Raw genomic sequence first — 16,900 nt, 5'->3', positions numbered from 1 at the left:
TGATCGAAAAACAAAGTACAACCGTTTTATAGCCATGGTCCCTCAGCTATAACATGACCCCAACTTTGGGAGAAAACAGAGCACACATTAATATAGATAGTGCTCATAGATGAATGCCATGTAGATTCATGATGTGAACGAAATTCACCTTCCATAGACATAACCGCAAATGACGAAAATTCTGACATGTGGCCTTTAATTTGAATTTTGTACTATGATGACCTCATTAAATGAAACTTAGTGAAAAGTGATCTTGTAGAGAATTGCCTTATCTACAACATATCGACATTTCAAAGAGAATCGATGAATATTGAGAGAAATACACTACATTTTCCATAAATACAATGACGTCATAATATGCAATTTTGTATTTTTGACTTCCAAGGCCATTATGATGCCGTCAAGATGTACTTAATGGCCAAATGAGATATGAAATCATACCTCCGACTCATACTCTATCTAAATATGAAAAAAATTGGCAATCCCTATTCATCCCAATGGACTTTTCATAGGCATGTTTTTGCCCATATATGCAATGTATTACAAAATCGCGCGTACGGACGGTTATCTTGAACGGACGCTCATTCCGTTTTTAATAGTGATAAAGAGCTAAACATGGTATCAAATTTTCCGGAAAAATATGAGGAATATTCGGTCAAGAGCTTTTGCGGAGAAATTATTTTTCGTTCGGCCGTGACGAACGAAAACGTGCAAAAAATGCGTGTTTTGCGTGATTTTTATGAAATGCTTAAAATGGCCTGAAACGTATGCAAAAAAAATTTAAGACGATTTTGAGCAATTTAAAATTTATACGCGCGCATTGACGCGCGCGCGCTACGCGTACGCGCATTTTTGCGCGCATTTTTTGACCTCATATTGATCCGACGGATATTGATCTTAATCTTGATAAATATGAATGAAAAATTCTTTACGTTATGGAGATATGATCATAAGTTGATTTTCACAAAATGGCGCCTGGATGACGTCACGATAATTTTGAGTCTTTGAAAAGTCACGCAGTTCTAAGTTTGACTAACATCTATCATCATTGAAAGATTCATGACAATGGCTTTATTCAGTCTTGAGATATCCTGCGAACAAATTCGAGGAAGAATAATAAATTAAAAAAAAAAAAAAAAAAAATCTTGACGAAATCAATAGGTGATACGTTGACTTCGTTACGTATCACCTAATGATACGTATACTTTGTACGCATCACCTAATGATTCCTTCAAAATTTGCAATTTCAACTTTCGATTGAAATTTCGATATGATCCCAACATCTGATCGAAAAACAAAGTACACCCGTTTTTTTATAGCCCATGGTCTCAGCTATAACATACCCCAATTTGGGAGAAACAGAGCACACATAATATAGATAGTGCTCATAGATGAATGCCATGTAGATTCATGATGTGAACGAAATTCACCTTCCATAGACATAACACGCAAATGACGAAAATTCTGACATGTGGCCTTTAATTGAATTTTGTACTATGATGACCTCATTAAAATGAAACTTAGTGAAAAGTGATCTTGTAGAGAATTGCCTTATCTACAACATATCGACATTTCAAAGAGAATCGATGAATATTGAGAGAAATACACTACATTTTCCATAAATACAATGACGTCATAATATGCAATTTTGTATTTTTGACTTCCAAGGCCATTATGATGCCGTCAAGATGTACTTAATGGCCAAATGAGATATGAAATCATACCTCCGACTCATACTCTATCTAAATATGAAAAAAAATTGGCAATCCCTATTCATCCCAATGGACTTTTCATAGGCATGTTTTTGCCCATATATGCAATGTATTACAAAAATCGCGCGTACGGACGGTTATCTTGAACGGACGCTCATTCCGTTTTTAATAGTGATAAAGAGCTAAACATGGTATCAAATTTTCCGGAAAAATATGAGGAATATTCGGTCAAGAGCTTTTGCGGAGAAATTATTTTTCGTTCGGCCGTGACGAACGAAAACGTGCAAAAATGCGTGTTTTGCGTGATTTTTTATGAAATGCTTAAAATGGCCTGAAACGTATGCAAAAAAAATTTAAGACGATTTTGAGCAATTTAAATTTTACGCGCGCATTGACGCGCGCGCCTACGCGTACGCGCATTTTTGCGCGCATTTATTGACCTCATATTGATCCGACGGATATTGATCTTAATCTTGATAAATATGAATGAAAAATTTCTTTACGTTATGGAGATATGATCATAAGTTGATTTTCACAAATGGCGCCTGGATGACGTCACGATAATTTTGAGTCTTTGAAAAGTCACGCAGTTCTAAGTTTGACTAACATCTATCATCATTGAAAGATTCATGACAATGGCTTTATTCAGTCTTGAGATATCCTGCGAACAAATTCGAGGAAGAATAATAAATTAAAAAAAAAAAAAAAAAAAATCTTGACGAAATCAATAGGTGATACGTTGACTTCGTTACGTATCACCTAATGATACGTATACTTTGTACGCATCACCTAATGATTCCTTCAAAATTTGCAATTTCAACTTTCGATTGAAAATTTCGATATGATCCCAACATCTGATCGAAAAACAAAGTACACCGTTTTTATAGCCCATGGTCTCAGCTATAACATACCCCAATTTGGGAGAAAACAGAGCACACATAATATAGATAGTGCTCATAGATGAATGCCATGTAGATTCATGATGTGAACGAAATTCACCTTCCATAGACATAACACGCAAATGACGAAAATTCTGACATGTGGCCTTTAATTGAATTTTGTACTATGATGACCTCATTAAAATGAAACTTAGTGAAAAGTGATCTTGTAGAGAATTGCCTTATCTACAACATATCGACATTTCAAAGAGAATCGATGAATATTGAGAGAAATACACTACATTTTCCATAAATACAATGACGTCATAATATGCAATTTTGTATTTTTGACTTCCAAGGCCATTATGATGCCGTCAAGATGTACTTAATGGCCAAATGAGATATGAAATCATACTCCGACTCATACTCTATCTAAATATGAAAAAAAAATTGGCAATCCCTATTCATCCCAATGGACTTTTCATAGGCATGTTTTTGCCCATATATGCAATGTATTACAAAAATCGCGCGTACGGACGGTTATCTTGAACGGACGCTCATTCCGTTTTTAATAGTGATAAAGAGCTAAACATGGTATCAAATTTTCCGGAAAAATATGAGGAATATTCGGTCAAGAGCTTTTGCGGAGAAATTATTTTTCGTTCGGCCGTGACGAACGAAAACGTGCAAAAATGCGTGTTTTGCGTGATTTTTTATGAAATGCTTAAAATGGCCTGAAACGTATGCAAAAAAAATTTAAGACGATTTTGAGCAATTTAAAATTTTACGCGCGCATTGACGCGCGCGCCTACGCGTACGCGCATTTTTGCGCGCATTTATTGACCTCATATTGATCCGACGGATATTGATCTTAATCTTGATAAATATGAATGAAAAATTTCTTTACGTTATGGAGATATGATCATAAGTTGATTTTCACAAAATGGCGCCTGGATGACGTCACGATAATTTTGAGTCTTTGAAAAGTCACGCAGTTCTAAGTTTGACTAACATCTATCATCATTGAAAGATTCATGACAATGGCTTTATTCAGTCTTGAGATATCCTGCGAACAAATTCGAGGAAGAATAATAAATTAAAAAAAAAAAAAAAAAAATCTTGACGAAATCAATAGGTGATACGTTGACTTCGTTACGTATCACCTAATGATACGTATACTTTGTACGCATCACCTAATGATTCCTTCAAAATTTGCAATTTCAACTTTCGATTGAAAATTTCGATATGATCCCAACATCTGATCGAAAAACAAAGTACACCGTTTTTATAGCCCATGGTCTCAGCTATAACATACCCCAATTTGGGAGAAAACAGAGCACACATAATATAGATAGTGCTCATAGATGAATGCCATGTAGATTCATGATGTGAACGAAATTCACCTTCCATAGACATAACACGCAAATGACGAAAATTCTGACATGTGGCCTTTAATTGAATTTTGTACTATGATGACCTCATTAAAATGAAACTTAGTGAAAAGTGATCTTGTAGAGAATTGCCTTATCTACAACATATCGACATTTCAAAGAGAATCGATGAATATTGAGAGAAATACACTACATTTTCCATAAATACAATGACGTCATAATATGCAATTTTGTATTTTTGACTTCCAAGGCCATTATGATGCCGTCAAGATGTACTTAATGGCCAAATGAGATATGAAATCATACCTCCGACTCATACTCTATCTAAATATGAAAAAAAAATTGGCAATCCCTATTCATCCCAATGGACTTTTCATAGGCATGTTTTTGCCCATATATGCAATGTATTACAAAAATCGCGCGTACGGACGGTTATCTTGAACGGACGCTCATTCCGTTTTTAATAGTGATAAAGAGCTAAACATGGTATCAAATTTTCCGGAAAAATATGAGGAATATTCGGTCAAGAGCTTTTGCGGAGAAATTATTTTTTCGTTCGGCCGTGACGAACGAAAACGTGCAAAAATGCGTGTTTTGCGTGATTTTTATGAAATGCTTAAAATGGCCTGAAACGTATGCAAAAAAAATTTAAGACGATTTTGAGCAATTTAAAATTTTACGCGCGCATTGACGCGCGCGCCTACGCGTACGCGCATTTTTGCGCGCATTTATTGACCTCATATTGATCCGACGGATATTGATCTTAATCTTGATAAATATGAATGAAAATTTCTTTACGTTATGGAGATATGATCATAAGTTGATTTTCACAAAATGGCGCCTGGATGACGTCACGATAATTTGAGTCTTTGAAAAGTCACGCAGTTCTAAGTTTGACTAACATCTATCATCATTGAAAGATTCATGACAATGGCTTTATTCAGTCTTGAGATATCCTGCGAACAAATTCGAGAAGAATAATAAATTAAAAAAAAAAAAAAAAAAAAATCTTGACGAAATCAATAGGTGATACGTTGACTTCGTTACGTATCACCTAATGATACGTATACTTTGTACGCATCACCTAATGATTCCTTCAAAATTTGCAATTTCAACTTTCGATTGAAAATTTCGATATGATCCCAACATCTGATCGAAAAACAAAGTACACCCGTTTTTATAGCCCATGGTCTCAGCTATAACATACCCCAATTTGGGAGAAAACAGAGCACACATAATATAGATAGTGCTCATAGATGAATGCCATGTAGATTCATGATGTGAACGAAATTCACCTTCCATAGACATAACACGCAAATGACGAAAATTCTGACATGTGGCCTTTAATTGAATTTTGTACTATGATGACCTCATTAAAATGAAACTTAGTGAAAAGTGATCTTGTAGAGAATTGCCTTATCTACAACATATCGACATTTCAAAGAGAATCGATGAATATTGAGAGAAATACACTACATTTTCCATAAATACAATGACGTCATAATATGCAATTTTGTATTTTTGACTTCCAAGGCCATTATGATGCCGTCAAGATGTACTTAATGGCCAAATGAGATATGAAATCATACCTCCGACTCATACTCTATCTAAAATATGAAAAAAAATTGGCAATCCCTATTCATCCCAATGGACTTTTCATAGGCATGTTTTTGCCCATATATGCAATGTATTACAAAAATCGCGCGTACGGACGGTTATCTTGAACGGACGCTCATTCCGTTTTTAATAGTGATAAAGAGCTAAACATGGTATCAAATTTTCCGGAAAAATATGAGGAATATTCGGTCAAGAGCTTTTGCGGAGAAATTATTTTTCGTTCGGCCGTGACGAACGAAAACGTGCAAAAATGCGTGTTTTGCGTGATTTTTTATGAAATGCTTAAATGGCCTGAAACGTATGCAAAAAAAATTTAAGACGATTTTGAGCAATTTAAAATTTTACGCGCGCATTGACGCGCGCGCCTACGCGTACGCGCATTTTTGCGCGCATTTATTGACCTCATATTGATCCGACGGATATTGATCTTAATCTTGATAAATATGAATGAAAAATTTCTTTACGTTATGGAGATATGATCATAAGTTGATTTTCACAAAATGGCGCCTGGATGACGTCACGATAATTTTGAGTCTTTGAAAAGTCACGCAGTTCTAAGTTTGACTAACATCTATCATCATTGAAAGATTCATGACAATGGCTTTATTCAGTCTTGAGATATCCTGCGAACAAATTCGAGGAAGAATAATAAATTAAAAAAAAAAAAAAAAAAAATCTTGACGAAATCAATAGGTGATACGTTGACTTCGTTACGTATCACCTAATGATACGTATACTTTGTACGCATCACCTAATGATTCCTTCAAATTTGCAATTTCAACTTTCGATTGAAAATTTCGATATGATCCCAACATCTGATCGAAAAACAAAGTACACCGTTTTTATAGCCCATGGTCTCAGCTATAACATACCCCAATTTGGGAGAAAACAGAGCACACATAATATAGATAGTGCTCATAGATGAATGCCATGTAGATTCATGATGTGAACGAAATTCACCTTCCATAGACATAACACGCAAATGACGAAAATTCTGACATGTGGCCTTTAATTGAATTTTGTACTATGATGACCTCATTAAAATGAAACTTAGTGAAAAGTGATCTTGTAGAGAATTGCCTTATCTACAACATATCGACATTTCAAAGAGAATCGATGAATATTGAGAGAAATACACTACATTTTCCATAAATACAATGACGTCATAATATGCAATTTTGTATTTTTGACTTCCAAGGCCATTATGATGCCGTCAAGATGTACTTAATGGCCAAATGAGATATGAAATCATACCTCCGACTCATACTCTATCTAAATATGAAAAAAAAATTGGCAATCCCTATTCATCCCAATGGACTTTTCATAGGCATGTTTTTGCCCATATATGCAATGTATTACAAAAATCGCGCGTACGGACGGTTATCTTGAACGGACGCTCATTCCGTTTTTAATAGTGATAAAGAGCTAAACATGGTATCAAATTTTCCGGAAAAATATGAGGAATATTCGGTCAAGAGCTTTTGCGGAGAAATTATTTTTCGTTCGGCCGTGACGAACGAAAACGTGCAAAAATGCGTGTTTTGCGTGATTTTTTATGAAATGCTTAAAATGGCCTGAAACGTATGCAAAAAAAATTTAAGACGATTTTGAGCAATTTAAAATTTTACGCGCGCATTGACGCGCGCGCCTACGCGTACGCGCATTTTTGCGCGCATTTATTGACCTCATATTGATCCGACGGATATTGATCTTAATCTTGATAAATATGAATGAAAAATTTCTTTACGTTATGGAGATATGATCATAAGTTGATTTTCACAAAATGGCGCCTGGATGACGTCACGATAATTTTGAGTCTTTGAAAAGTCACGCAGTTCTAAGTTTGACTAACATCTATCATCATTGAAAGATTCATGACAATGGCTTTATTCAGTCTTGAGATATCCTGCGAACAAATTCGAGGAAGAATAATAAATTAAAAAAAAAAAAAAAAAATCTTGACGAAATCAATAGGTGATACGTTGACTTCGTTACGTATCACCTAATGATACGTATACTTTGTACGCATCACCTAATGATTCCTTCAAAATTTGCAATTTCAACTTTCGATTGAAAATTTCGATATGATCCCAACATCTGATCGAAAAACAAAGTACACCGTTTTTATAGCCCATGGTCTCAGCTATAACATACCCCAATTTGGGAGAAAACAGAGCACACATAATATAGATAGTGCTCATAGATGAATGCCATGTAGATTCATGATGTGAACGAAATTCACCTTCCATAGACATAACACGCAAATGACGAAAATTCTGACATGTGGCCTTTAATTGAATTTTGTACTATGATGACCTCATTAAAATGAAACTTAGTGAAAAGTGATCTTGTAGAGAATTGCCTTATCTACAACATATCGACATTTCAAAGAGAATCGATGAATATTGAGAGAAATACACTACATTTTCCATAAATACAATGACGTCATAATATGCAATTTTGTATTTTTGACTTCCAAGGCCATTATGATGCCGTCAAGATGTACTTAATGGCCAAATGAGATATGAAATCATACCTCCGACTCATACTCTATCTAAATATGAAAAAAAAATTGGCAATCCCTATTCATCCCAATGGACTTTTCATAGGCATGTTTTTGCCCATATATGCAATGTATTACAAAAATCGCGCGTACGGACGGTTATCTTGAACGGACGCTCATTCCGTTTTTAATAGTGATAAAGAGCTAAACATGGTATCAAATTTTCCGGAAAAATATGAGGAATATTCGGTCAAGAGCTTTTGCGGAGAAATTATTTTTCGTTCGGCCGTGACGACGAAAACGTAACGTGCAAAAATGCGTGTTTTGCGTGATTTTTTATGAAATGCTTAAATGGCCTGAAACGTATGCAAAAAAAATTTAAGACGATTTTGAGCAATTTAAAATTTTACGCGCGCATTGACGCGCGCGCCTACGCGTACGCGCATTTTTGCGCGCATTTATTGACCTCATATTGATCCGACGGATATTGATCTTAATCTTGATAAATATGAATGAAAAATTTCTTTACGTTATGGAGATATGATCATAAGTTGATTTTCACAAAATGGCGCCTGGATGACGTCACGATAATTTTGAGTCTTTGAAAAGTCACGCAGTTCTAAGTTTGACTAACATCTATCATCATTGAAAGATTCATGACAATGGCTTTATTCAGTCTTGAGATATCCTGCGAACAAATTCGAGGAAGAATATAAATTAAAAAAAAAAAAAAAAAAATCTTGACGAAATCAATAGGTGATACGTTGACTTCGTTACGTATCACCTAATGATACGTATACTTTTGTACGCATCACCTAATGATTCCTTCAAAATTTGCAATTTCAACTTTCGATTGAAAATTTCGATATGATCCCAACATCTGATCGAAAAACAAAGTACACCGTTTTTATAGCCCATGGTCTCAGCTATAACATACCCCAATTTGGGAGAAAACAGAGCACACATATATAGATAGTGCTCATAGATGAATGCCATGTAGATTCATGATGTGAACGAAATTCACCTTCCATAGACATAACACGCAAATGACGAAAATTCTGACATGTGGCCTTTAATTGAATTTTGTACTATGATGACCTCATTAAAATGAAACTTAGTGAAAAGTGATCTTGTAGAGAATTGCCTTATCTACAACATATCGACATTTCAAAGAGAATCGATGAATATTGAGAGAAATACACTACATTTTCCATAAATACAATGACGTCATAATATGCAATTTTGTATTTTTGACTTCCAAGGCCATTATGATGCCGTCAAGATGTACTTAATGGCCAAATGAGATATGAAATCATACCTCCGACTCATACTCTATCTAAATATGAAAAAAAAATTGGCAATCCCTATTCATCCCAATGGACTTTTCATAGGCATGTTTTTTGCCCATATATGCAATGTATTACAAAAATCGCGCGTACGGACGGTTATCTTGAACGGACGCTCATTCCGTTTTTAATAGTGATAAAGAGCTAAACATGGTATCAAATTTTCCGGAAAAATATGAGGAATATTCGGTCAAGAGCTTTTGCGGAGAAATTATTTTTCGTTCGGCCGTGACGAACGAAAACGTGCAAAAATGCGTGTTTTGCGTGATTTTTTATGAAATGCTTAAAATGGCCTGAAACGTATGCAAAAAAAATTTAAGACGATTTTGAGCAATTTAAAATTTTACGCGCGCATTGACGCGCGCGCCTACGCGTACGCGCATTTTTGCGCGCATTTATTGACCTCATATTGATCCGACGGATATTGATCTTAATCTTGATAAATATGAATGAAAAATTTCTTTACGTTATGGAGATATGATCATAAGTTGATTTTCACAAAATGGCGCCTGGATGACGTCACGATAATTTTGAGTCTTTGAAAAGTCACGCAGTTCTAAGTTTGACTAACATCTATCATCATTGAAAGATTCATGACAATGGCTTTATTCAGTCTTGAGATATCCTGCGAACAAATCGAGGAAGAATAATAAATTAAAAAAAAAAAAAAAAAATCTTGACGAAATCAATAGGTGATACGTTGACTTCGTTACGTATCACCTAATGATACGTATACTTTGTACGCATCACCTAATGATTCCTTCAAAATTTGCAATTTCAACTTTCGATTGAAAATTTCGATATGATCCCAACATCTGATCGAAAACACAGTACACCACCGTTTTTATAGCCCATGGTCTCAGCTATAACATACCCCAATTTGGGAGAAAACAGAGCACACATAATATAGATAGTGCTCATAGATGAATGCCATGTAGATTCATGATGTGAACGAAATTCACCTTCCATAGACATAACACGCAAATGACGAAAATTCTGACATGTGGCCTTTAATTGAATTTTGTACTATGATGACCTCATTAAAATGAAACTTAGTGAAAAGTGATCTTGTAGAGAATTGCCTTATCTACAACATATCGACATTTCAAAGAGAATCGATGAATATTGAGAGAAATACACTACATTTTCCATAAATACAATGACGTCATAATATGCAATTTTGTATTTTTGACTTCCAAGGCCATTATGATGCCGTCAAGATGTACTTAATGGCCAAATGAGATATGAAATCATACCTCCGACTCATACTCTATCTAAATATGAAAAAAAAATTGGCAATCCCTATTCATCCCAATGGACTTTTCATAGGCATGTTTTTGCCCATATATGCAATGTATTACAAAAATCGCGCGTACGGACGGTTATCTTGAACGGACGCTCATTCCGTTTTTAATAGTGATAAAGAGCTAAACATGGTATCAAATTTTCCGGAAAAATATGAGGAATATTCGGTCAAGAGCTTTTGCGGAGAAATTATTTTTCGTTCGGCCGTGACGAACGAAAACGTGCAAAAATGCGTGTTTTGCGTGATTTTTTATGAAATGCTTAAAATGGCCTGAAACGTATGCAAAAAAAATTTAAGACGATTTTGAGCAATTTAAAATTTTACGCGCGCATTGACGCGCGCGCCTACGCGTACGCGCATTTTTGCGCGCATTTATTGACCTCATATTGATCCGACGGATATTGATCTTAATCTTGATAAATATGAATGAAAAATTTCTTTACGTTATGGAGATATGATCATAAGTTGATTTTCACAAAATGGCGCCTGGATGACGTCACGATAATTTTGAGTCTTTGAAAAGTCACGCAGTTCTAAGTTTGACTAACATCTATCATCATTGAAAGATTCATGACAATGGCTTTATTCAGTCTTGAGATATCCTGCGAACAAATTCGAGGAAGAATAATAAATTAAAAAAAAAAAAAAAAATCTTGACGAAATCAATAGGTGATACGTTGACTTCGTTACGTATCACCTAATGATACGTATACTTTGTACGCATCACCTAATGATTCCTTCAAAATTTGCAATTTCAACTTTCGATTGAAAATTTCGATATGATCCCAACATCTGATCGAAAAACAAAGTACACCGTTTTTATAGCCCATGGTCTCAGCTATAACATACCCCAATTTGGGAGAAAACAGAGCACACATAATATAGATAGTGCTCATAGATGAATGCCATGTAGATTCATGATGTGAACGAAATTCACCTTCCATAGACATAACACGCAAATGACGAAAATTCTGACATGTGGCCTTTAATTGAATTTTGTACTATGATGACCTCATTAAAATGAAACTTAGTGAAAAGTGATCTTGTAGAGAATTGCCTTATCTACAACATATCGACATTTCAAAGAGAATCGATGAATATTGAGAGAAATACACTACATTTTCCATAAATACAATGACGTCATAATATGCAATTTTGTATTTTTGACTTCCAAGGCCATTATGATGCCGTCAAGATGTACTTAATGGCCAAATGAGATATGAAATCATACCTCCGACTCATACTCTATCTAAATATGAAAAAAAAATTGGCAATCCCTATTCATCCCAATGGACTTTTCATAGGCATGTTTTTGCCATATATGCAATGTATTACAAAAATCGCGCGTACGGACGGTTATCTTGAACGGACGCTCATTCCGTTTTTAATAGTGATAAAGAGCTAAACATGGTATCAAATTTTCCGGAAAAATATGAGGAATATTCGGTCAAGAGCTTTTGCGGAGAAATTATTTTTCGTTCGGCCGTGACGAACGAAAACGTGCAAAAATGCGTGTTTTGCGTGATTTTTTATGAAATGCTTAAAATGGCCTGAAACGTATGCAAAAAAATTTAAGACGATTTTGAGCAATTTAAAATTTTACGCGCGCATTGACGCGCGCGCCTACGCGTACGCGCATTTTTGCGCGCATTTATTGACCTCATATTGATCCGACGGATATTGATCTTAATCTTGATAAATATGAATGAAATTTCTTTACGTTATGGAGATATGATCATAAGTTGATTTTCACAAAATGGCGCCTGGATGACGTCACGATAATTTGAGTCTTTGAAAAGTCACGCAGTTCTAAGTTTGACTAACATCTATCATCATTGAAAGATTCATGACAATGGCTTTATTCAGTCTTGAGATATCCTGCGAACAAATTCGAGGAAGAATAATAAATTAAAAAAAAAAAAAAAAAATCTTGACGAAATCAATAGGTGATACGTTGACTTCGTTACGTATCACCTAATGATACGTATACTTTGTACGCATCACCTAATGATTCCTTCAAAATTTGCAATTTCAACTTTCGATTGAAAATTTCGATATGATCCCAACATCTGATCGAAAACAAAGTACACCGTTTTTATAGCCCATGGTCTCAGCTATAACATACCCCAATTTGGGAGAAAACAGAGCACACATAATATAGATAGTGCTCATAGATGAATGCCATGTAGATTCATGATGTGAACGAAATTCACCTTCCATAGACATAACACGCAAATGACGAAATTCTGACATGTGGCCTTTAATTGAATTTTGTACTATGATGACCTCATTAAAATGAAACTTAGTGAAAAGTGATCTTGTAGAGAATTGCCTTATCTACAACATATCGACATTTCAAAGAGAATCGATGAATATTGAGAGAAATACACTACATTTTCCATAAATACAATGACGTCATAATATGCAATTTTGTATTTTTGACTTCCAAGGCCATTATGATGCCGTCAAGATGTACTTAATGGCCAAATGAGATATGAAATCATACCTCCGACTCATACTCTATCTAAATATGAAAAAAAAATTGGCAATCCCTATTCATCCCAATGGACTTTTCATAGGCATGTTTTTGCCCATATATGCAATGTATTACAAAAATCGCGCGTACGGACGGTTATCTTGAACGGACGCTCATTCCGTTTTTAATAGTGATAAAGAGCTAAACATGGTATCAAATTTTCCGGAAAAATATGAGGAATATTCGGTCAAGAGCTTTTGCGGAGAAATTATTTTTCGTTCGGCCGTGACGAACGAAAACGTGCAAAATGCGTGTTTTGCGTGATTTTTTATGAAATGCTTAAAATGGCCTGAAACGTATGCAAAAAAAATTTAAGACGATTTTGAGCAATTTAAAATTTTACGCGCGCATTGACGCGCGCGCCTACGCGTACGCGCATTTTTGCGCGCATTTATTGACCTCATATTGATCCGACGGATATTGATCTTAATCTTGATAAATATGAATGAAAATTTCTTTACGTTATGGAGATATGATCATAAGTTGATTTTCACAAAATGGCGCCTGGATGACGTCACGATAATTTTGAGTCTTTGAAAAGTCACGCAGTTCTAAGTTTGACTAACATCTATCATCATTGAAAGATTCATGACAATGGCTTTATTCAGTCTTGAGATATCCTGCGAACAAATTCGAGGAAGAATAATAAATAAAAAAAAAAAAAAAAAAAATCTTGACGAAATCAATAGGTGATACGTTGACTTCGTTACGTATCACCTAATGATACGTATACTTTGTACGCATCACCTAATGATTCCTTCAAAATTTGCAATTTCAACTTTCGATTGAAAATTTCGATATGATCCCAACATCTGATCGAAAAACAAAGTACACCGTTTTTATAGCCCATGGTCTCAGCTATAACATACCCCAATTTGGGAGAAAACAGAGCACACATAATATAGATAGTGCTCATAGATGAATGCCATGTAGATTCATGATGTGAACGAAATTCACCTTCCATAGACATAACACGCAAATGACGAAAATTCTGACATGTGGCCTTTAATTGAATTTTGTACTATGATGACCTCATTAAAATGAAACTTAGTGAAAAGTGATCTTGTAGAGAATTGCCTTATCTACAACATATCGACATTTCAAAGAGAATCGATGAATATTGAGAGAAATACACTACATTTTCCATAAATACAATGACGTCATAATATGCAATTTTGTATTTTTGACTTCCAAGGCCATTATGATGCCGTCAAGATGTACTTAATGGCCAAATGAGATATGAAATCATACCTCCGACTCATACTCTATCTAAATATGAAAAAAAATTGGCAATCCCTATTCATCCCAATGGACTTTTCATAGGCATGTTTTTGCCCATATATGCAATGTATTACAAAAATCGCGCGTACGGACGGTTATCTTGAACGGACGCTCATTCCGTTTTTAATAGTGATAAAGAGCTAAACATGGTATCAAATTTTCCGGAAAAATATGAGGAATATTCGGTCAAGAGCTTTTGCGGAGAAATTATTTTTCGTTCGGTGACGAACGAAAACGTGCAAAAATGCGTGTTTTGCGTGATTTTTTATGAAATGCTTAAAATGGCCTGAAACGTATGCAAAAAAAATTTAAGACGATTTTGAGCAATTTAAAATTTTACGCGCGCATTGACGCGCGCGCCTACGCGTACGCGCATTTTTGCGCGCATTTATTGACCTCATATTGATCCGACGGATATTGATCTTAATCTTGATAAATATGAATGAAAAATTTCTTTACGTTATGGAGATATGATCATAAGTTGATTTTCACAAAATGGCGCCTGGATGACGTCACGATAATTTTGAGTCTTTGAAAAGTCACGCAGTTCTAAGTTTGACTAACATCTATCATCATTGAAAGATTCATGACAATGGCTTTATTCAGTCTTGAGATATCCTGCGAACAAATTCGAGGAAGAATAATAAATTAAAAAAAAAATAAAAAAAAATCTTGACGAAATCAATAGGTGATACGTTGACTTCGTTACGTATCACCTAATGATACGTATACTTTGTACGCATCACCTAATGATTCCTTCAAAATTTGCAATTTCAACTTTCGATTGAAAATTTCGATATGATCCCAACATCTGATCGAAAAACAAAGTACACCGTTTTTATAGCCCATGGTCTCAGCTATAACATACCCCAATTTGGGAGAAAACAGAGCACACATAATATAGATAGTGCTCATAGATGAATGCCATGTAGATTCATGATGTGAACGAAATTCACCTTCCATAGACATAACACGCAAATGACGAAAATTCTGACATGTGGCCTTTAATTGAATTTTGTACTATGATGACCTCATTAAAATGAAACTTAGTGAAAAGTGATCTTGTAGAGAATTGCCTTATCTACAACATATCGACATTTCAAAGAGAATCGATGAATATTGAGAGAAATACACTACATTTTCCATAAATACAATGACGTCATAATATGCAATTTTGTATTTTTGACTTCCAAGGCCATTATGATGCCGTCAAGATGTACTTAATGGCCAAATGAGATTGAAATCATACCTCCGACTCATACTCTATCTAAATATGAAAAAAAATTGGCAATCCCTATTCATCCCAATGGACTTTTCATAGGCATGTTTTTGCCCATATATGCAATGTATTACAAAAATCGCGCGTACGGACGGTTATCTTGAACGGACGCTCATTCCGTTTTTAATAGTGATAAAGAGCTAAACATGGTATCAAATTTTCCGGAAAAATATGAGGAATATTCGGTCAAGAGCTTTTGCGGAGAAATTATTTTTCGTTCGGCCGTGACGAACGAAACGTGCAAAAATGCGTGTTTTGCGTGATTTTTTATGAAATGCTTAAAATGGCCTGAAACGTATGCAAAAAAAATTTAAGACGATTTTGAGCAATTTAAAATTTTACGCGCGCATTGACGCGCGCGCCTACGCGTACGCGCATTTTTGCGCGCATTTATTGACCTCATATTGATCCGACGGATATTGATCTTAATCTTGATAAATATGAATGAAAAATTTCTTTACGTTATGGAGATATGATCATAAGTTGATTTTCACAAAATGGCGCCTGGATGACGTCACGATAATTTTGAGTCTTTGAAAAGTCACGCAGTTCTAAGTTTGACTAACATCTATCATCATTGAAAGATTCATGACAATGGCTTTATTCAGTCTTGAGATATCCTGCGAACAAATTCGAGGAAGAATAATAAATTAAAAAAAAAAAAAAAAAAAATCTTGACGAAATCAATAGGTGATACGTTGACTTCGTTACGTATCACCTAATGATACGTATACTTTGTACGCATCACCTAATGATTCCTTCAAAATTTGCAATTTCAACTTTCGATTGAAAATTTCGATATGATCCCAACATCTGATCGAAAAACAAAGTACACCGTTTTTATAGCCCATGGTCTCAGCTATAACATACCCCAATTTGGGAGAAAACAGAGCACACATAATATAGATAGTGCTCATAGATGAATGCCATGTAGATTCATGATGTGAACGAAATTCACCTTCCATAGACATAACACGCAAATGACGAAAATTCTGACATGTGGCCTTTAATTGAATTTTGTACTATGATGACCTCATTAAAATGAAACTTA

This window comes from Strongylocentrotus purpuratus, unplaced genomic scaffold (genome assembly GCF_000002235.5).
Source record: "Strongylocentrotus purpuratus isolate Spur 01 unplaced genomic scaffold, Spur_5.0 spur5_scaffold_13, whole genome shotgun sequence".
Lineage (NCBI taxonomy): Eukaryota > Metazoa > Echinodermata > Echinoidea > Camarodonta > Strongylocentrotidae > Strongylocentrotus > Strongylocentrotus purpuratus.
Note: the sequence above shows the minus strand (reverse complement) of the source record.